General features: G+C 38.2%; 1 long non-coding RNA gene across 1 annotated transcript; it reads right to left on the reverse strand.

Moving 5' to 3' along the window:
* Positions 1-139: 139 nt before the first annotated feature.
* LOC141618652 (uncharacterized) lies at positions 140-23,497 on the reverse strand. Its single transcript, XR_012531453.1, has 5 exons — positions 22,988-23,497; positions 19,174-19,286; positions 9,468-9,547; positions 6,781-6,944; positions 140-378 (listed from the first exon to the last, which is right to left on the reverse strand). It is a non-coding gene; the product is annotated as an uncharacterized LOC141618652 (long non-coding RNA).
* Between the last annotated feature and the right edge of the window lie 315 nt (positions 23,498-23,812).

Here is a 23,812-nt window from a genome sequence, read left to right on the forward strand (position 1 = left end):
ATGTAGAGTCGAGCTGGAACATTAGTAATAGTCAATAGACATATATTTGTCTCAATGTCAAACTCGACTATTCATAAATCAATCTAATCATGGGTTTTTGGATCTTCATTCAAAACATATGTAGATTGTAGAGTCCAGCTGAAACATTAGTATTATATACATATTTGTCTGAGTCTCAAACTCGACTATTTCATAAATCATTCTAATCAGGTCGAATCAGTTTTTGAATCTTCGTTACATGTTAATATTTTGAGTCCAGCTCAAACATTAGTATTAGACACATATATTTGTCCGAGTGTCAAACTCGACTATTTCATTACTCAGACTGATGTTGCCGTGCCGATTTTCGGATCTTCATCATTAACATGTAGAGTCCGGCTGAAACAATGACCATGCAATCATGCATTAGTACATTACCAACCAACTTAGGAATGAGATGGAGATTTTATGATGTTGACCTATATATAACAATAACAGACGTTACTTGACAAGTGTCCTAAATGAAAAAGGGTACTTTGAGAAATTAAAGGTACCTCCAACACATTTCTAGTTGTGTGACAACAATAATGGACGTGAATTCAAGAACAACATTGTACTAGAAATTTACCTCTCATAACTTTATTAAAACTTTAAAACAACATAAGTGGGAACGGAGAGATGAGAGATCCCACCATGGTGGTGAGATTTCATTAGATGCATTTGTGTTTTATTTTCTCATAGTTTCCCATTTGTTACAATGTTTTGTTTTAACTTCCTAATTTCCCTTCCAAGCAAAGACAACTTCAAAACCTTGATAGCGATACGAGTAAGAAAAGCGAAGAAAATTTCTCTCTAAAACTTGTAGACTTCGCAACAACATATGAAGTAGGGATACAGCTAAGCACAAACCGACTAGGCCGTAATTAAACCGGGATAATTTTTTGAGAAAAGAAGGAATATGTATTAGAAATATCAGTAAGATTAATGTTTCGACCCTAGTTAGAATTTAAACCAGATATGCTCTATATTAGAAAACAAAAGCAAGGACGGAACTAAGCACATGTCAATCAAGTCAGGCCGTAAAGAGTAGTTATTAAAAATATAGATACGACTGGTGTTTCAGCCTTAGATAGAATTTAAACCTAACTTCGTTCTCAGTATGGAGCAAGTCACAGTGTCAATTCAGAACACAAAAACGACATATAATACAAAACGGAGAGAATATATTCATCATAAGCAAAAGCAATTGAAAATCTACCACATCGAAGGAAGTGAAGATTAAGTTTTAAAATCATATGATTTTGCAAATAAAAAGGAAACGAGGGATGGTGGGAAGTGTATGGAAGCATTAAGGAGCCCCACGTGCATGGGGAACCATGTTCTCTAATCAAAGGATGTAAACACAAGATACCTTAAAATAATTACAAGTACTAATTACTAATACAAATATAAACTAAAGAGAATCCAACCTTTTATGATTATTGTCTCTTGACCAAGTAGTACACAAACTCTTAATAAATTATAGGGGAGATGCTCATTATGGTCTCACCGCCCATTGAAAAATTTACAATTATTTGCTTTAAATCATTTGCATTCACTTATTATTGACTTTTGGACACAACATAACAATGACATTGTCTCAATAACTCAAGGTCGGATGTACGCAGCCTTAACTTTATGTTAGCAGTACAAAGAAGTTTTCGAATGACTCAAGATGAGAATTGCGTCGAGAAATGCATCGAATGACTGATACTTCACAATAGAAAGTAGCTCAGCCACTCTAGTGAGTCATTTTGCTTTATTCAATCATAATACCAAACCACAGAGTAATTAGTCTTTGACCCCATTGAAAATGGAAAAGAGTCTTGGACATAATACTAACAAATAATTTATCGTTCCCTTGTACTCTATCTAATAATACTCTATTTTTCTTCGATTGTTGTTTTCTCTATTCTACTTTTCTGTTTTGGTTTCCATATGTGAGAGTTAGGTTTATTCTGGCGTCAAATGAGCCACAAAGATATTACAATTTATGACAAAAGTATTCGAACCTAGAACTTATTATGCTCAATGTTTTTGCCTTAATCAGTAGATTAAGACGTCTTTCAAAGTGTAGGTGAGTATATTATGGTATTGTGCTAGTTATGATAGCGTCATTTCATTTCCCATCTAAAATGCAATTTTACCATGAAAACACAATACAAGAGAAAGGCAACCAATGTTGAAGAAACTATGTTAGGAAAGGGGAAAAAAAACAATTCCATGAATAGGTGGGGAAGTTATAAAGCTTTCAATGGACATGTCTTTGATGGGAGTTCACTAACTGAAAGAGTTGTGTATGAGGGTCCGAGAGAGTTCACTTGTCAAGGAAAAAAACACACAAAGTATTTCCTCTCACGTAATCTTCATCACAATTAAAGCCTACAAAGTTGATGTTGAATTTCAAAGTCCGACATAATGTCCTTTCTATTTAAACAAGTTAATATAATTTACATATATACGAAAAATAAGACTCTGTAATATTAATAAAAAGCGATTTCAAGAAGTCATTTTATTTTATTATTTTCAACATGAAGATAAAATATTTAAAAGCCAAAAATAAAAATGAAGTTAATTAATTAAAGTGCTGTTTTAAATGGTCTGAAACTCTAAAAGGCAACTACTCCCTCTATTCAACTTCACATTACAAGTTTTCTCTTTTGTACACTATTTACAAGTGAACATTCAATGTCGATTTTCTCTCGATATATAAGTGAAAATATATTCACGTGAAATCTTATTTGATTCGTCTCTAGGAGTACATTAAGAATATCTAACTTTATAATTTTTTCAAAAACGCGTTGAGAAACGTGAAAAAACAAACTTGTAATGTGGAGTTGAATGAAGGAGTATAATAAAAGAAATGGGTACTTTGTTAGTACGGAGTATTCTGCACTTACATTTCACCTTGAGAAATCAACAAAACATACAGTAATAATTATGAGGCCACTTGTTCACCAGAGTTGCAAACTTGCAATATCACAAATTGGAGTAACAAGCTTCAATAAGATCACAAAATAAAGACAGTCCGTCTTGCTTCAGACCGCCTTATTTCAGACCGCAATAAGACCTCTCATAAGTGAGAAGCACATGGGTGGTGGGACATCCCCATGTGCTTTCCCACTCACACCCTAAATGAGTTTTTTGTGAGAGGAAATGATATCCGTCTGACCATTTCAGACGGATATGACGGTCTGAAATAAGAATTTGTGAAATAAAGAAGATCCTACAACAAGCCTTGCTTGGTACAAGCTTGAAATGTCTCACAATACCCTTTTCTTTTTAACATTATTTAAATCGATTGTGAATGCAGTTATAACTAGTCACCGTCACAAGTAAGAATTTTTTGTGGTACGATAATTAGTTCTTGGTTCCTTAAAAATCTTTTAAAGAGTAGTAATCCAAAATATAGTCAATGATCACAACTCATAGATTCAAAACAATAGTATCCTCAATGGAAAATGATTAGTTCCAATATTGTAAATTTTTAATAGCAGACAATAAGGTCTCTCGTTTCAACAAGACAATGACTAGTGTGTCTATACAATACTCTTATTCAAAATAAATAACATACCCCCCCTCTGAATCCATCTACTCCATATTATTTACCTTTTTAACTTGTTAGAAATAACATTTTAATCAAAGGTAAACAAATAATTCGAACAGAAACATTATAAGACACCATTGTTTGTATACAACTATACAAATGATCTAATCGTTCTATTTCATACTCCCTCCGTCCCAGAAATATCGACTTCCACTTCGAAATTAGGCAAGATTCGAGGCCACTTGAGAAATTAAAGCACGGTGGGCAATTGAGCATGCAAGCATATATACTTCCTAGTAAATATTCACCATATATACTCTCCTAATTAAGCATCATATTAGGGTAGTTGGGTACAATCTTTTAGGTCCTACAAAAGAATGCTACTTTCATGTCACAATCTTACTATTACTTGTGAAAGAAACAAACTTTCTTTACATTTGCGTATCACAATTTTCCTTCATGCATGTAACTTAAATGTCTTATGTACATACTATACCTTCAGGTTTGGCATTCTATTTCCTAGTGCATGCTCAAGGGAAAAATAGCAAGGAAAAATTGATGGCCAAGTTTTACTAAAAGAGATATCGACACGAAAGTAGAATATTACCAAATTGTCAAGTGGTATGCAAAGACATGTAAATATCTGCAGGCTTAAAGAAAAGATCGTATATCAGATAGAAACTCGAGTTAAACAATCTTCGGAAAAAGCCAAGCAGAAAATTTCACATATTAGGGTGAATTTATAAGATTTCGGTAACAAGGAGATTTCACGTATTAGGGTGAAAATCTCGGTCACAGAAGTTAGAACACACAATAACACCAGAATTTAACCAAAAAGTGTCATATCAAGACTTGTCATGTCTCAAATTTCAACACACAAGAAACGATCATATATCATGTAGAAAATCGAGTTAAACAATCTTCGGAATAAGCTAAGCGAAAATTTCGCGTATTAGGGTGAATTTATAAGATTTCGGTAACAAGGACACACTAACACCACAATTGTACCAAGAAGTGTCGTTTCAAGACTCGTCATGTTTCAAATTTGAACACACAAGAGCTTACTTCTACAAGACATGACTACAAAATAGACAATTAATCAAAAATATGGACGCTAGAGAGTTTTTAAAGCGAAACGGAGATATTTTAGAGACAAAAGACTTAAAACTTGTTAAATCATATTGTTTGCTTCATGTACGCGTCTTTTTCTCTATTATGTTGGACGAGCCTCTCTTTGTATCTCCGATAAGACAAGAAATGTCAGGTCGCGACACCCATGAGTATTGTGCAGGTACGCTCAAAGTGAAAGAGTCAAAGTAACATAGGTTCAAAATTAATCATGAACAAGATATATACACTTAAAATTCAAGACGCCGAATGCAAAACGATGTGAATACAGCAACAGGCAAAGGCATCAAACAAGAGTTGAAAACAACAAAGATATCATATAAAATTACAAGCAAGTGTGCAAAACTTACGCAAAATTTGGCATTGTTGTGCCAATTGCCAAAGATATAATACAATATGGCTATAGTCTACATTTATTCACAGGTAAAGTTACTCGAACCGATTCTTCAAGAAGGATAAGAAAAAGTATATCCATTTGAAAAGGTGGCTAGTAACAACTAACTAAGTGCTATGTCTCGTAATATAACTGCTGGTTGGCAATATACTCCCTACATCATTTGCTAAGCAAAAGCGTCGAATTTTAATTTCATATTATAACAGTAAAGCAGAATTAATAAGCAGAGACGAAAGAGCACCAGAGCCTAGAGGTTGTGATGCTCATCCTTTCCTTATTTGGGTCGTCATATGTCATAACGCCACACATGAATGTATTTCACCGCTCAAAACACGACTAAAAAGTCGAGTTATTAATAATGATTTCACATAGCGAGCGGCAGAGTACGTTCCATCTTTGGGATTCATTTCCCTTTTCCTTTCACCATCCTTATTCCGAAAGCAAAAACATTAAACTTGGGGAATGTATTTCGCCACTCAAAACAACCTTACAAAAATCAAGTTATTAAAGTAATCCTCTCACATAGCAAGTGACAAAGTATGTTCCATCATTGGCCTTATCATACTCTTTTCTGAAAATTAAACTTGGGGTCCATACTTTCCTACACAGATATATTTCCATCGACATGATATAACTACGGTTTTCAACTTAACAAGCGCATATTTTTCATTAGGTAGAGAACTGTCATTGGTAATTAAGGTCTTTCAGTTCACTCCACTTTAGTTCCGTCATATCAGTTCATCTCATTTTACTCTTCACTTCAGTTCAGTTTAGTTCAGAAAGTTCCCGTCCAACAGAACGCACCTATGATCGATTTATTCTACGAAGGTTTGACCCAAGTATCAAAGCCATAAGTCCTACAAGAATACTTAAGTAGGGCACCTTCATTCATCTTTACGATAGCGTACTAATTATAATAAGCATTATCAAAGAAGTGGGACTATTAGGTCGACATTACTTTCATGTATAATATATAATAGATACCTTAAAGGTAAGCATCAAGGCATGATGAGGTGATGAAATCTCACATCATCCCTTTTTCCTCTTTTAAGTTCGATGCTAAATTGGAGAAAGTAAAACGAGGTGACAATAATGCATATACTATTATTCTTAAGGGTGTGTTAGTTGGGTGATGGTGAGAGCATGTGGCCAGCCATACTAATTGAATGGCTCACATGAATCAAGGAATAAAGTAACTTTGTTAAATGACAAAGTATAATTAGTTAAGAGTGATTAGTCATGCAATTAGCTGGGGCTTAAAGACTTGTGATCTAGATTGTGTCCTTAAATGATTATTCTAAGGGAATGGAGGTGAAGTAACAAAAGAACAGTTGGTCTTTTTTAAGACGGGTATATCCGTTTTAAGACTAAAATGGATCACGTAACATCCCACTTGACTAGATAGGACAATTGTTTTCCTAGTCCCTAGAAGCTCTGTTTTTGTCCTATACCTCCTATTTGACCCGTTTTAAGTTTAAGATGGATGTGCCCGTCTTAAACGTGGATTTGTGTAAATGGAAAATGAGGTGAAATTGAGAAGGTTGTCTTTAGTAGCAGGGATTTAAAATGGTAGGTAAGCAAACTTAAATATCATAAGACTAGTTGGTAAGACATCATTGGGACAGAAAGACAAGACTGTAACAAAAGGAATCCTGATCTCACTAAAATCAGTCATAGGAAATCAAGCATTTACCTTTGTTTGGCATTCTAGTAGATCTTTTCGAAAGCCGACTGCCCGTCTAAAAATGCAATTAGGATCATCTCCATTTTCTGAAAGAAATGAAAGGTCCATTTCCTATGATTTCGACAACAATCTTTTAACAGTCCAAACTCCAATCTAACAGTCCAGGTTTAACCCTGCAAAGTAATGGAAGAGAAAATGAAAGATCGGAATAATATAAAATCGTTTTTTGTGAGAGGTAATGGACATATCTATTTCTTTTAAGAAAAAGAGAGAATCCAAACTCCTAAGAAAACTAAACTATTCACCAAAGTTCAAATTTTCTTTGATGGATAGTTAAGTCGATCCGCCCGCTACAAAAAATTGTTTTAGCCTTTCAGAGGCGAGGTAGGCTCGCATGAATAACATGTATTTGCTACTTCGTCCACAAGTTAATTACTTGCGTTTGCAACACAGAGACTAAAGTAAGGGGTAAAGTTCACAAATATCGTTCCCCCCCCCCCCCCCCCTCCCCCGCCACCTTTCTCCTACCTCACAAGTCACAGCATATGCAGATCCCTCCATTTTTAACTTTCTTTTCCATCTCCTTTCCTTCAACACCTTTTCCGTGTATCTCCTTCATATCCACTATTCCACTCACGGATCTCACAAACACTTCAAATGAACTTGTCCATAGTAAACTGAGATATGTTGGCGAGAGAAATCGAGTTTTGTAAACAGTTGAACTTTTAACAGGGCTGTTTTGATGCTACTAGTGGACGTCTAAACAAGAAACGTAAATAATTGACTGAATACCTACATGAAACCATAAGCAATTCACTAATGAAGTAAAGATTTAGCAAATTGCATATGTTAGCTTCGTAACTCCACAAAATATGTTTCACATATCATTGTCCTATTCTTCCGAGGTGGCTGAAAGTCAGCGATAATATCCTAACGGACAGACTTTATTTTCTTTCCTTAAAAGAAAAAAAAAAGGTTTGAAGGTACCTCTGCATGAAAAAATTGACCATTGTTATGAACCTCCAATCTATTCAATGTAATACATTTAGTGGAATACTAATATACTCCGAAAAAAGCGTGCAAAATTCGCGCCCAAATGCACTGGATGCACAACTACCCTACTGTTTCTACTTTCTAGCCCTCCAAGGCTAGGACGTAAGGAATAAAATAGTTTTGATAGTCGCTAAACCTTCCAAACATTGTTTAAACAAAATCTCCTATTAAAGCAATGACGGCCAATGATTACATTTAACACACAACTACGTGAAATCAACATGTTCAAGTGTTTTACATATAGAAGTCATGACGACCGGGTGTCCTACTTCAATTCCTAAGAAAAAACTCTTTCGGTATCAATCATTTAATTACCTTTAATTAAAATCTCCCCCACAAAGAATAAAAGAAGGTAAACAAATGACTTGGACAAAGGGAGTATATTATATAAATTACATGTACAAATAACAACTCGCTATATAAAACATGTAACAGTGCAATGTTTTTAATGAATTATCCTAGGACGAATTTCAACCCCTCTTCAAAGCCAAATAATGAGTAAATAAACCACCAAAGAGAAGAGAATAAAAGTGGGACACTTCTTTAAGCCGGAACGTGGTGTGCAGTCAGTAAGAATGCAAAGTTAGTATCAAGTGCTAGTTTGTGATAGATCACTAGACACAAGCAGAGAAGGAACTGGGTCTGTGTGTGTCAGAAATCTTAAAAATCACTAGAATCTGAGTTACATGGGATACACATACTCAACAAAAAGAAACATAGCATCATCGTTAAGCATATATCATAAATAAAGGTGGTCAGGTGGAGATGAGAGGTAACTTTTATCGACTGGCACCTCCGAAAAAGAATCGTTTGATTTAACACAACTATTCACAAGAAAACACTGAATACGTAAAATAATGCTAAACTCTAAGAAGATAGAAGACGTTAAAAACTAATGTCAAGGCTTGCATAATAACAGGCACAAAAATGGATAGTGTATGACTTCCAATTTATGATGAACTATTAACAAAGATGGTAAATTAAAGCTAACTAATCGAACTACCAGATTCTAACTCCGAACTCTTAAAAAAGCAAGCTTTCTAAAAGACTTACTATATGTGAGAGATCAGACTTAGAAGCACAAAATGCAGAAAAAGATACACTAAATATTATGCCGAATTCACACCGTCCAAACTCGGAATTCCATATTAAACTAATGACTCTCTTAGCAATAATAATGGTTACAGTTAGCTGTTAATGCATCTGCTTTATTCTTATCAGAACTTCATTTAGCAAAGATCAGAACCCACTAATTTTGTTATCCCTATTTGTTTCTGATGTGTTTTGTTGTACTTACTTCCTTTATTCCTTTTTTTTCTTTATTATTGTACCGTCTTCCTTTTTCTACTGGAGAGGGAGACATTTCAGAGACAAAAAGCAAAAAACCAACTTCAATTTGACAAACTTAGGGCACGGTTGTGAAACCTCTCCTAGTGGTTGAAATGTCATTTTTCACTATTCACATCAAGGTTAAAAGTATCAGACACGCATTTGTGTCGAGGTTTTCCACTCAATTATTTTTCTGAAGTACCTCAATTTCTTACGTAAAATAAAGTGTCAAGTATCATACACATGGTTGAGAATCCAGTGGCATACACAAGTACGAAATTTAGTGCAAAGAGTTTGAGTAACATAGATTTTACCCGGTGCGCACCTGGTAAAGAGGTAACGGCCGCGGATTCCCACGTCATCCGGAAAACCCAGAGATTTGCACTCCTTATTTCTTGCAAATGAAAACGTAGAATTACAAAACTATCTATTGAGCTTCCTTAGTTAAAAAAAAAAAAAAAAAAACAGAGAAGAGAAAACGATGGAGTTGCAAGTTTAACTGTTTAAGTTATTCATCATCTATCAAGACCATTTAAAACTGTACTAACTAGGCATAAGACGAAGTAACTCTTCTAATTCACGACTAGCGAAGTTTTTGGTAAGTCGCCCTATCCATAACAGCTCATGATTAAGCTCCAATCATAAAACACTAGTGGTGGAATCCTTACAGTTAATGAGTGTGTCTCTTCTCTTGTTCAATTGTAGCATTGACAGTTCTTTCACAAACAAAGTAACCTAGGAAAACAGAATATAACAAGTGGACAGAAAGCCATAATAGCCTGATCCGAATAGGTTCTACAAAACTTAGAAAGATTGGTCAATTGATCCATCACTGAATTCACTATAACTACCAAGCATTTTTAAAGTTCCTTGATCTTTAACTTTCAAAAGTGTAAAGATGCACCTAAGTACATAACTTTCCCAAAATCAAAGAAAATAAACCACTACTCGAAAGCACATGTACTGTGTGTTTAGTCTCTAGTCTCTCACCCGTCACGATGTACATACCAAATTTTGTGAATACTTTCCTGAAAACAGTGTTACTGCTACTTTTCCGTGATAAGAAAAGGGAAACTTCAATCTGCAAGCACTCATTGTATAGGCTGTCACCATCCGTGACCGGAATTGTTGGAGCCAGACTCAGTATTTTTGTGTTATTGTTATGATGAATAGAGCAAAATGACAATAAACTAAAGTGATTGTTCTATAATGTAGCGCAATAGCCATATATGTATTATTATGGGTCATCTCAAACATCATCTCTATGTTGTTAACAAAGATACAAGGTTATGTACATCCGATTCATCCCAACCGACTGCTAGCAGGAGCCCTGGGGTAATTTTGAAGTGGTCTGTAACTCCTAGTACGTGCATTACTATCTTACTGCTAATATTCCTGATAACATGGATAGACACAAACTTCCTACTTGTACTAGAAGAGCAATTGCACAAAATAAGCCGTCAAAGATGTTGCAGATCACTGGAAATATGAGAAGAAAACATCCGAAAACACATCCTTTTATATCATCATCTAAACACACAATAGAATCCAAGAAGCAGAGTACAAGCAAAGTAGGTTCCATCAAATTGTGTAATGAGCAAAACGGTTTCTGTAACACCCCCATATTCAGAGGAGCCTTAACTAGGCCTTCCTTAGCATATAAGGGCGTTACCATCTCGGTTGCCCGAGGAGAGTAATTATCAAACGTCAATAAAAGAACTATTACGTTAATTTACAAGTCATTCAAACCAAAATACAACATAAAGGTACAACTCAAAGACTACTCGTTAGGACCACCGTATCTCGTGAAGACTCATCCCCGCCGGGACCTCGCCTATCAACGACATCAACACCGCTAAGACCGATCGCTCACCATAAGGGATCACGGCGGACACATAACAAACAAACAACCACAATGTCAAGATCGAGATAAGACAAGACAACGACAACTACAGTACAACAACGCAAACAACGACATCCACCTCAACCACAATCGCCACAATCCAACCAAACCAATCACCGACTGTCCACCGGACCAGTCCTGCCAGTGGGGGACCGCAGCCGTTCCCACCTAAGCCCCGCTCATCTCACGAGCGATAACCCTGCTCATTAATGTGCACATCCCTTTCGTGGCGGGTTCCACGAAGGGCGAAACTAGGGCGTGAAGTCACTCCCGCAAGCGACCCCACTCTCCGAGAACGCATCTCGAGAACCATCACAACGATTACAACCGCAACCACAACACAATACAATTACTATGTCAAACAACCACAATACTATCACAACGACCGACACACTAGACGATCTACGCCTACCGAGTAGCGAACCTACCTTTAAGCAACCGCAACCAATCCACGCCGATAGATAACATAGCCGCCGACCAAGCAAAGCCTATAACCACCATACAAATATCTATTACTACAAGCAAACCCTAACTATAGAGACAAAGGCACGGATGACGATTATGACATACCTACTAGGGAGAGACTAGGCAAAAGACCGCTACCCGACTCAAAGGACGCTCTTCTAAGGCACAAGGATCTTCACAAAGGCTTTCATGGAGTTTTGAGGTGAAGGGAAGGGAAGGAGGCGGCTGAAGGATAGGAGGAAAGTGGCGAAAGTGATTTGCGGATTTAACAAAACGCGATATATAACCCTCATTGAAACCGGGCACTCGATCGAGTACCAAACATACTCGATCGAGTAACCCCCTACTCGATCGAGTGCCCTAGCTACTCGATCGAGTAGCCTCTACTCTATCGAGTACCACTCTTAAAACGCACCCCAAGATGGTTTGGCATACTTCCCTAAGGTTACTCCCGCCCCCAAAGGACGATCAACACCGGTCGAAGGGATCCCTAAAAGGGCGGGTATTACGTCTTCCCCCTTAAAAAGAACTTCGTCCCCGAAGTTCAACTCACCTCTCTCCCGCTCACGCACGAAACCAACACAATCTCACAAATCTTCCCGATTAGGTCATCACCCCTTGTAAACACCATTTCCCCCCCATGTCATCATCATCACCGTCCACAAATAAACCTATCGACTCTTGTCACTATCATGCAAGTTCCATCATAGTCAACTGTTATTTTATATACACATAAAACATCCGACGCGCAGTGCGAATCGTCGCTCACGAACTTCCAACATACACTAATCATCGTCCAACCATCCACCAGAGCATAACTCGGATCAATTTTCATGTGGTACTACTAATGCCACCCTGTTACTTGGCAACATGATTCAAATATGATCACACACACTTTGAAGCATTAAAGAAGGAAGTAGGTCGTTTTTTTTTTTTTTTTTTTTTTTTTTTTTTTTTTTCACTTGATACTTACAATATTCTAAACAACTACCGATGACTTATAATCAAGTAAATCATAGTACCGACAACATTATGAATAAACAAAGCATTACTCAAAAACAGCCTTTTTATTTCGCGACATTACTCTTCCCCTCTAAAAAGGAACTTCGTCCCCGAAGTTCACCACCCAAATACCAACGCATATTACTTATTATTTGTATCTTACTCATTAAAGAAAACCGTATTGTCTATTATGGACATTACTCACTGATTATACACTCGTTAAATTAAAATCATACCCACGTCATCGGACTAACTAGCCACCGATTGATAACATATATTAATATGGTAAGCACAAACATACAAGAAGCTACAACTCCGATAAATAGATCGAAAAAGGCGCATACAAAATAAAAGCAACAAGAAATTATTACCGCTTCTCTACTTGTGACAGATACGTTTATAAAACTTCAATCATGTCTTGTAACATATGAAATTAACGGTTCAAATGTGCTGCTATGCACTCGCAACAACTTTAAACATTAAACTCGCAAGCATAAAACCATTGAACATTTTTAATCTTCAAAAATCCCCTGTAACAGTGACACTCGATCGAGTAAGTAACGGTACTCGATCGAGTGCCATGCTACTCGATCGAGTGCCCTGGCTACTCGATCGAGTGGCCTACAGATCAGAAACTTTTTATCCCACTTTCCCATGCCCACTGATAGAGTACGGGTACTCTATCGAGTACCTACTGAGTTAAATTCTTATGAAACCCGTCATAAGCTAACATATAACACACGATTGACACATAAACTGAGTAGGGATGATGTCCCGACTCTCAATAATCCTGCAAAAGTTAGAGTAGCAATTCCGGCCTTAGGGCCAATCGTACAAACCCGACTAAGTCTGAAAGATAAAAGGAAATAACTATCAAAGTCTAACAACAATACCACCATCTAACATCAACTACTATCAACCAATATGAGAACGAGGAGTATCACTCCCCCTCGTCGCCTCCAAAGATCACCTCATCATCACCACCACCCGAAGTACCGACCACCGACGTCCCAATCCCCGCATCCACTCCCGCTCCGCTCCTCTCCCGCTCCCCGGGCTGCGTACCATGGAGTCAAGCCACCGTAAGGAAAGGACCGAGGTGCTCCCCATGTCGACTGTTCCACCCCGTAGGAATGGAAAACCCCTGAGTAATTCCCAACGCCACTCCACCATATCGGATGCGGTCCCTCGGCCCCTATTCCCGAGTGTACGCCATCTCACGCATGTTCGGAGTGTCAAGGTAGATGACACTCTCTCCGCTAGGTAATCGGATCGCGTCTCGGGGTGTCGAGGTAAGGGTAGTACGGGAAGGGCCTTGCTGCGGTGCCTCCGCCGTGTCCTAGTCTCCGGGCCCTCTCTCTCACTCGACGGGGTCCCTTCACCACCCTAGGCCTCTCCGCCACCTGAACTCCCGCGTTCTCACCCTTTGTCGGCTCCGGCATCTCCGTGAGGATGGTACCATCAATGAGATAGGTCTGCAGCTGGCGGGGTGTGTCCTCATCCTCCTCCTCCTCCTCCTCATCGTCCCCATCCACAGTCACCACTGTCGGCTCCAAGGGCTCTGTGGCTGGGAGGTGCTCAGGAGCTGGAATCCTCATCCAACTCATGCCAAGCACTCTCCATGCTAGGCTACCGTCAGCCAAGGTTCTCAACCACTTCAGGTCGAGGTAGTACTCACGATCCATGGTAGGCACAGGGGTAGCTAGTGGCACGTGCGCCGAAGAAGCCTCAAAGGAGGTTAGCTTTTTTTGCCCTAACCGAGTGGCAATGGCACCACAACTCGGTATCGAGAATTAGAAGAAGCCATTAAGGCAAGAGCAAAGACAAACCATGGAAGGAGCATTCAAGACCACTTTCTTGGCCCGCTCCGGATTGAGGTACGACATCGAAAGTAAAACCTCATGGTTATTCAACTTACTGATATCCTTTCGGTCATAGAGGAGGTTTGAAAGGGAACGGAGAAAGATTCTCAAGGTGATGTGTTGAACGTCATTAATCAAAGATATTGCTCGCGGTGGGAGCTTGCTTCCCGATCAGCAAGGCATTAGGCGCAGACGCCGCACTCACTGGAATGTCGGTGATGGAGTCCTTGGGAGGCTTCGCCAACCCAAGGTGAGAGGCAAACAAATCCATGGTCAAAAGGAAACTGGTATTCATCAATCAACTCAATGATCGACCCTACCGGGTCATAGTTAAAGGAACTCATGAACTCAAGGGTGAGGAAAGGATAAGTGTGCTTCCTCAACCTAAGTACAAACCCGTAAACCCCAAGGTCTCGAAATATATGACGGACATCCGTCTCTATTTCCAACTCTTCTAACACACCGGTGTCAATACACTTTGTGGGTCTCATCTTGCGTTTTTGTAAAGCTACAAAACGCTCCCTTTGCTTAAAGTCAACGAAAACAAATGTAAGGGTACTCGAAGCTCTGGGTACTACCGGTCCACTAGCCTCCCCCCTCTCAAGTGGATCAACCCTTCCCCGTTTACTCTGACGGGTTCCAAGGTTTAGTCTCGGCATCTGTTTTAGGCATGAGTCCAAACAACTTGTATAAACATCCCAACAATTTTTTCATGTACTTGAATTCACACATCCAGCTACGCACAGAATTTTCCAACAATTTTGACATGTGAAGCACATATTTCGTGTTATTAAACTTGAATATTAAGGTAAGTGCACATGTTTATCAACAGTTTCCAATTTTTGACATATAAGTTCAAGCAATTTGTATAAGACATGTAGGCATACGCTTCATACAATTCAAATTTTATATAATTGGCAACTTCACTAACTCGCTAACCAATTCCATACTCGAGGCTCATAGTTAGTGTCATTAAACTTAGATGTTTCGCTAGGTATTCATATATCATCAATAGTTTCCTCAATTTTTTTTTTTTTTTTTTTTTTTTTTTTTTTTTTTTTTATCCTATGATCTCAGTTTGTAGCCACTTATAAACCATAATTACGAAAGTTTGGCATGTGGACACATATACTCAGCAATTTGAATGTCCTAGCATGCTTCTAAAGGTCGTTCCATTTACATTGCAAACTACATGTCACTAATGTAAGAGAAAGAATAATTTACGACAGACCATTATCACTCTTCACTATTATGTAAAACAACTCAATCAAAATTTTCAGACGGTCTTTACAGCTGTGAGAATTGTGGCATGTATTCATCAATCATTGTTTCTTTTATCATGTTGGAATTTTATTCATGCTTATATTGTCAATTACAACATCAATTTTCTCATTCTAGGTCACGAATTTCTCATAAGACACTTTTAAGACGGAGTTTTAAGGCAATTTTCTAAGGGTAAAATCGTTAAAATCTAACCTCCAACATGATATAAACCATAATTAAAGTTCAATTTTACTATCTAATCATTATAAAACAGCCAAAAATCGATTTCAAATTGGAAACCCTAGAAATTTCGATTTCATCTTTGCAACTGTTCTAATCTAATCTACAGCAATTAATCACCAACAAACATGGAAAAGAGGCATATGAATCATGTTTCAACTATCTAAAGCAACTATTACATCATGTGAATCGAAAATTTCAGATTATCTCCTCATTCTAACACATTCAAAGTAACATATCACACAAATTAGGAAGAATAACATACCTTGATGGACTAGTAAGATAAAGAAACGAATTAAACAAGCAAAATCAACCCCAAGATTCACTACTAACCCAAGAGAAAGAGAGGATTTAGGAGAGATTAAGGGATTTGAGAGTGATATAGGGTGGTTGTGTCGAAATAGGGGAGAATAAGAAGAAGAAATAGAAAGGTAAAGGGTTTTAAGAAAACCCGCAGAAGTCACTGTACAGTAACCTACTCGATCGAGTGCCTGGGGTACTCGATCGAGTACCACCCTACTCGATCGAGTAGGAGCTAAATCATCGAGTAACTGCGGGGAATTTCCCACATTCCGACGTTATAGCCTCCTAACTAGATCGAGTGAGGTCTACTCGGTCTAGTACGCACCCGCACTCGGTCAAGTATAGCTAAGTGCTCGATCGAAAGAACGAAGTAACTTGAAGGTCCCTGCAAAAACATCATCGCGTGTCGATTCCAACTAAGTTCGGAATTCGACACTAGTCATCGCATTCAATCACGTTTTATAACCATCGTCACACAACATACAACTCTCCAACAACTAAGAGACATATCCTGTTACGTTATACAATTACCCAACTCGGGTCTACTGTCACCGAGTTATGAATAAACCTAGCCGTGCCATATTATTACCTTTACTTACTTTACATGCCATTACTAAACTCGTGTTTACATCAAGTTCAAACGTACGATTAACATTAATATCCCCATATTTATTTGTCACATAGTTATATTCATTGCCAATCACTTAATCAATTATGTATTATATGTTATTCTAAGCAATCTATTTTGCCTAATTCTAATATTTCGCAGCGGAAAATTTCAACTAGCTAATAAAGCATATACACATTACCATATATCGTGACCCGAATTATTACTCATCCATATTAAAATTTTCATTATAGCTATCGCGGTATGGTCTACAAGCTCACTTACAACTTCCGTCATCATAAATTTTTATGACAACCACCTACATGTTCGCTAATCATATTACACATTCAAATTCACACTTTCATGCATCTTCATGACATATAATCCCGTCACATAACTCCTAACTATCCTATAAGCTCACTAATCATCCAACGAGCTTCAATAATTTCACAATGATTACCACACTCGGCCCAAACAAGACTATCACACCTCAATTAATTCTAACAAAACTTAACAGGAGGTAACTCAAGACAACTAACATACATAGCACACATAGACACACGGACTCACATTCCCATCCCATGTGACTGGCTTAAGTGTCATGGGGCCAAGATTTTGAGATGAGGGCGCCTACTCACCCAAAATCTAGCATCAGCCGGGGCTCCCATCATACATACACCAGGTTCATTTTATTAGACTCTCTACGTTCATTATGTTCATTTGTTACAGGTTCCAAAATCGTCGCTCTGATACCACTTTGTAACACCCCATATTCGGAGGCCTTAACTAGGCCTTCCTTAGCATATAAGGCGTTACCATCTCGGTTGTTGTTCGAGGAGAGTAATTATCAAACGTCAATAAAAGAACTATTACGTTAATTTACAAGTCATTCAAACCAAAATACAACATAAAGGTACAACTCAAAGACTACTCGTTAGGACCACCGTATCTCGTGAAGACTCATCCCCGCCCAGGACCTCGCCTATCAACGACATCAACACTGCTAAGACCGATCGCTCACCATAAGGGATCACGGACACATAACAAACAAACAACCACACAATGTCGATCGAGATAAGACAAGACAACGACAACTACAGACACAACAACGCAAACAACGACATCCACCTCAACCACAATCGCCACAATCCAACCAAACCAATCACCGATCGTCCACCAGGACCGATCCCCGCCGATGGGGACCGCAGCTGCGTTCCCACCTAAGCCCCGCTCATCTCACGAGCGATAACCCTGCTCATTAATGTGCACATCCCCTTGCGTGGCGGGTTCCACGAAGGGCGAAACTAGGGCGTGAAGTCACCCGCAAGCGACCCCACGCTCCGAGAACGCATCTCGAGAACCATCACAACGATTACAACCGCAACCACAACACAATACAATTACTATGTCAAACAACCACAATACTATCACAACGACCGACACACTAGACGATCTACGACTCATCGAGTAGGCGAACCTACCTTTAAGCAACCGCAACCAATCCACGCCGATAGATAACATAGCCAGCGACCAAGCAAAGCCTATAACCACCATACAAATATCTATTACTACAAGCAAACCCTAACTATAGAGACAAAGGCACGGATGACGATTATGACATACCTACTAGGGAGAGACTAGGCAAAAGACCGCTACCCGACTCAAAGGACGCTCTTCTAAGGCACAAGGATCTTCACAAAGGCTTTCATGGAGTTTTGAGGTGAAGGGAAGGGAAGGAGGCGGCTGAAGGATAGGAGGAAAGTGGCGAAAGTGATTTGCGGATTTAACAAAACGCGATATATAACCCTCATTGAAACCGGGCACTCGATCGAGTACCAAACATACTCGATCGAGTAACCCCCTACTCGATCGAGTGCCCTAGCTACTCGATCGAGTAGCCTCTACTCTATCGAGTACCACTCTTAAAACGCACCCCAAGATGGTTTGGCATACTTCCCTAAGGTTACTCCCGCCCCCAAAGGACAGTCAACACTGGTCGAAGGGATCCCTAAAAGGGCGGGTATTACAGTTTCGAACAGAGAAAAGTAGTTCTCCATTATAGGTACAAAGTTCCCTGAGAAAAAATACAGGCCCAAGGTAGTAATGCGTAAAATTATTAGCATCAATAGTTGCTGCAGTGCCTCAGATCAATTCAAAGGAGAAAAAGCTGCTAGGCGTATTTTCTAGAAACAACTGCAGCATACTTTAAGAAGGATCTGGAAGTTAATTTAATTTTATTCTATGTTTATTTAAAACACAAGGCACTCAGAAACTAAGTAGCAGCCTTCAAGACTTCAGGTTATCAACAGTATTCTCAGAAGAGCATAACTGCTTTCAAGATTCAACATATAAATATAGGTCAGAAACAGACTAACCACGTAACAGATACGTTCAGGAGTCCTCAATCAATGCAAGGTCATGAGAGCTACATTTGAAAAGCAGCTCAGAGTCGATTTTCGGTAGTACAAACTTGTAGCTACTAAGATGTCTGCAAAAAAAATTAAACAAAGCATGTTATATATTACAAGCAATTAAGAGAAACAGTGAACAAGAAGCATAACAGTAATGTTCACTCCGCTAAATCATAGCGCAGTCGTAAGATAAGCTTTCATCCTACTACCCACTACGATTTCCCCGTTATCTTAAATGATTTGTACAAAAATTAAAGGCAAAAAATTGTGCTTGCCCGTATTTTTTAAATTCGTGTACCTCAGCAAAGGTAACAAAATGCATAATCTGATGTGATGAGATTGAAACGAAGTCAGTCTAAACCAAGACTTTCATTTGTGGGATTGCGGAATTATGTCCCAAACCATATGAGATGTTATTGTAACAACTATGTGGAATGTGCAACAGCCAACAGAAGCTGAAGGGTTTTTAATTCCACGAAAAACAATACTCCCTCTGTACCGGTCATTCGTTTACCTTTACCATTTTGGGGTGTCTCATTCATTTGTTTACCTTTCTATATTAGGAGTGTTTTTTATGTATGATTTGATCATCCATACCCATCACGATCCACTTGTCATTCAATAACACTAACCACAAGTGGTCCCTCCAATCTCCAACTGTGCCAAAACCAAAAGTAAACAAATGACCGGGACGGCGGGAGTATAAGATAGAGAGTAATATCAATTATGTTATCATGAATTCAGCAACTTCATAAATATCATCATTATAATGTCACCATTCCCTAAACAAGAAGATCACTTCCCAGAACATAATATCCTCTAAGATCTCAAAATATAGAGCCTGGTTTTAGATCATGTATCTACAAAAAAGAAAATATATAACCAACTTTTGAGCCTGTCTCCAATGTACAACAAAAATTACAGTGAACCACTGTACACCCCAATCTAATAGTCAACCGCGAAAATAAAAAGGAGTTGACGATATAACAATTCTAATAACAAATACGTTTAAGACTTGCAAAATATCACGATTGAGGAACTCTTCTCTTCTCACTGCTCAAGACGCCAGGAAGCTTCAATCTTTGATTTTTCTTCGTCTCTATAACACTCATACACTATATTTGAGACTATTAGAGACCAATGTGGCCATACCACAACTATTTTCTTTACCAGATTTTCTGTATATAATGTACTCAGAGGAGTTTGTAAATGACCCATCCATCGTTCTTGTCTAAAACCTGCTTCAGTATTTGCTTTGGCCTTTCCCTACTTTATTTTACAAGACAAGGTATTTTTATTCCCCATACCAAAACTATCAGCAGGAAACCTAACTTTACATTAATTCACTGATGTAAAATGGCGTTTCTATACAATTACTACCAACAGATATTTCAAAATCAAGTAACCAACACAAAAATACAAACAGGCTAACAGAGCATGATCGGACACGAATCTGTACATTAACTTCATCACTAAGTCATAAATTCCAAAAGACAAAGGTTCACTATATGCCAGACAGTCCAAAAAGGATATCCTACCTAGGTCAAGCTGTCTGGAAAACAAAGAAAGGATTTCGTGAGTAGGGAGTTTCAACAGAAACGGATAGCATAAGAGCTTCCCTCGTGAGTCCTCTTCCCCCTTCCCTCCTTCTAGCTCTCTTCTTAACCCTAAAAGGAATAGGATTTAGTTTAGACCAAAAAAGACAAAGGAAGACGACCAACTAATTAAAAACTAACAAATACAAACTCAAAAACAAGGTTGGATGACACTGTCTTATTATCCCACAGGCTGCAAGGCACAATCATTCGCAAACTCAAAAATCAAGATAACTGCGAAAGGAATAGACACTCACTTCCTAAAAGCTCAAGAACTGGCCCAATGACCACCAAATTCTCTTTTTCGTATTAGTTCACTGCCACCACGATCTATACTCATTAGCTAATGAGGGGGTGCTCTAGCAAAATTAACACAGGTCCAGCTCACACTCTTGATTTTCTAGGTCAGTTAAGCTCTAAAATAAAACCCTTCCATGGCTAGTAGCAACCATGAAAGGTCTCATGTGAAAATGTTAGAGACAAAACTTAACTTTGACGTTCAAAATATCTCCAACAATATTAATCTGACCTAGTATTACATCCTCAAAAATTCCTAAATCGGATAGAACTTTCCCCTTTACAAAGGTAGACAACACTAAGGGTGTGTTTGGATAGGAAAAAAGGAGGGAAAGGGAAGGGAGGGAGAATGGAGGAAGTGATTTTCCCTCCAAATCTTGCCTATGTTGGCGGGGAAATAATTAGCGTTGTAGGAGGGAAATGGAAGGATCCCTTTTCCCTCCCCTCCAAATCCTTCTACCTTCATTTTGTTAACCAAACAATGGATTTCTCATCCTTCCAATTCCCTCCCCTCCCTTTCCCTCCAAATCCCTCAATCCAAATACACCCTAAATATCCTTTACCTGGTCTTTTAAAAACTAAAGGGTGTCAATCGATGCACGGCTTAAACTTTACTAACAAGTCTAATACCATACTCTCATCATTGCAGTTGTAATGCATGATCCTTCAAATGGACATATAGAAACAATACCCATCATTCAGGAATCAACAACAGTGATATCATTCAAAACCAACGAACCAGTCATATTTATATGTCTTGGTACTAATTTATAGTATATGATAAGATTGAACTCGAGTTATCTCAGCATTTACCAGTATCACCCTAAGTAAATGATTACATCACAATCCCTTTAACCACTCGGCTAAGCCCTTTTAATTATAACCAATATCCTCATAAACTTACGGTCTACAAAATGGATAACTCGCGACCCTCCTCGGCAATACCCTGCTACAAGTTACATGTAAAATCCGCACCTGATACTTCCTAATCCGAAACATTTACCAGTTACATGTATACTGTGAGGCTCAATTTGCAAAAGTAGAGCAACTTAGCCTATCATATGAAGCATTGTATAATTTTTAGTTAGATTATGTTTTTACGTCTCAAATATCTCTCTATTTCACTATCAGAAACTCAAGTAATCCGAATTCTAATACTTTCTCCATTTCATTTAATTCCATAGATTATGTTTTTACGTCTCAAATATCTCTCTATTTCACTATCAGAAACTCCAAGTAATCCGAATTCTAATACTTCCTCCATTTCATTTAATTCCATACATTTGCTTTATACACGTATATCAATGCTCGTTTTCTTTTGTTCATATCTTTAGTTCAATATTAGTAAAAATTATAAAAATTTGTTATTTACAATGTACTTGGTAAGACAATTAAAACAAGATCTCACATGACTATATTTTATGCTATATATTAGAAGTTGTATCGAAAATTCTCCCTACTTGTAAATAGTACTCAAAAAGGCAAATGTATGGAATTGAATGAAATGGAGGAAGTACGTATCATTTTCAGTTTCAGTTTCGAGACGGAGACGTGTCCCGATACTCGGATCCTCGTTTCAAAATACAGTCCCCCTGTCCCGACATTTCCGTCATAAAGAGTCCGACACTTAATTTACGTAACCACAAAATATATCGTCAATATAAAATCAATCAATCAATCAATCACAAAATTCATTACATAACATAAAACATCGCCATACAATGCTACAAACACACTAACACGGACAAAAATGAGCAATCGTTATAAAATTACTTTCTCCGTCTCAATCATTTGTTAACTTTTATATTCTCAGCACGATAAAAGATAAACAAATGATTGAGACGGAAGAGTATAAAAAAAATTAAATGAAAAAGATCAATTCATACCGCCTCGAACCCTCAGCAATTGCAATGTACACGTTCCAATTCTTTCCAGAACGACGTCGTTCAGCCGAATGACGTCAGTAGCGCGCAGAATTCGCAGAATTTTGAGTTGTTAATACGGCGTCGTTTTAGAGATTGTTGTTAATACGGTCATACGGGTAAAGCTAGTGAAAGATAACGTTGCATGGAGATATTTGGGCTACAATTGTGGACACTTTGATGGAGTTTAGTGTGCGCTCAAATTGGACACTTTGATGGGGTTTAGTGTGTTGGACTGTTGGGCTTTGATTTGAAACCTAATGCTGGGCTCGGAGTTGGTCATAGGATTACACTCGGTATGAGTACTTGAGTACTAGTTTTCATACCCGTAAGCTGCACAGTTACTAGAATTGTGTGTGGTATATAGTTCATAATTCATGTATAAGATTTTATGTACGACTTAATTTTACATCACATGTTATTAAAGTTGGCTGGTGTGAGTGGTAAGGGTTCTCATCTCTTAAACAAGTGGTTAGGGGTTCGATTTCTGACTCTTGTGAATGAAAAAGTCAAACTTGGGAGAGTTCAACCCATTAAATTGTCTTCAGTACCCTGAAGGAGATTGTCTCAGCTGTTGTAGGGGATACTTTTAATCAACACCAAAAAAATTTACATCACATGGTACTAGGGATGGCAGTGGGTCGGGGACCCGACCCAGACCCTGAGGGTCGGACCCTAATGGGTCGGGTATGGGTCTCATTTTTTCAGACCCAATGGGTATGGGTCGGGTATGGGTCTTAAGAAAATATTTCGGGTTCGGGTCCGGGTCTAAGTTATGAGACCCATACC

Source organism: Silene latifolia, chromosome X, assembly GCF_048544455.1.
Source record: "Silene latifolia isolate original U9 population chromosome X, ASM4854445v1, whole genome shotgun sequence".
NCBI lineage: Eukaryota > Viridiplantae > Streptophyta > Magnoliopsida > Caryophyllales > Caryophyllaceae > Silene > Silene latifolia.